Below are 563 nucleotides of genomic sequence, written 5' to 3' on the forward strand. Positions count from 1 at the left end.
TCAATAAATACGACTGAGTGAACGATGCACACAGTAAGTGCTCAATAAATACGACTGAGTGAACGATGCCCACAGTAAGCGCTCAGTAAATACGACTGAGTGAACGATGCCCACAGTAAGTGCTCAATACGACAGTGAGCAATGCACACAGTAAGCACTCAATAAATACAACTGAGTGAGCGATGCACACAGTAAGCGCTCAATAAATACGACAGTGAGCGATGCACACAGTAAGCGCTCAATAAATACGACTGAGTGAGCGATGCACACAATAAGTGCTCAATAAATACGATTGAGTGAACGAAGCCCACAGTAAGTGCTCAATACGATTGAATGAACGATGCACACAGTAAGTGCTCAATAAATATGATTGAATGAACGATGCCCACAGTAAGCGCTCAATAAATACGATTGAGTGAATGATGCCCACAGTAAGCGCTCAATACGATTGAATGAATGATGCACACAGTAAGTGCTCAATAAATACGATTGAATGAACGATGCACACAGTAAGCGCTCAATAAATATGATTGAGTGAACGATGCCCACAGTAAGCGCTCAAT

Source organism: Tachyglossus aculeatus, chromosome 23 (genome assembly GCF_015852505.1).
Source record: "Tachyglossus aculeatus isolate mTacAcu1 chromosome 23, mTacAcu1.pri, whole genome shotgun sequence".
Classification (NCBI taxonomy): Eukaryota; Metazoa; Chordata; class Mammalia; order Monotremata; family Tachyglossidae; genus Tachyglossus; species Tachyglossus aculeatus.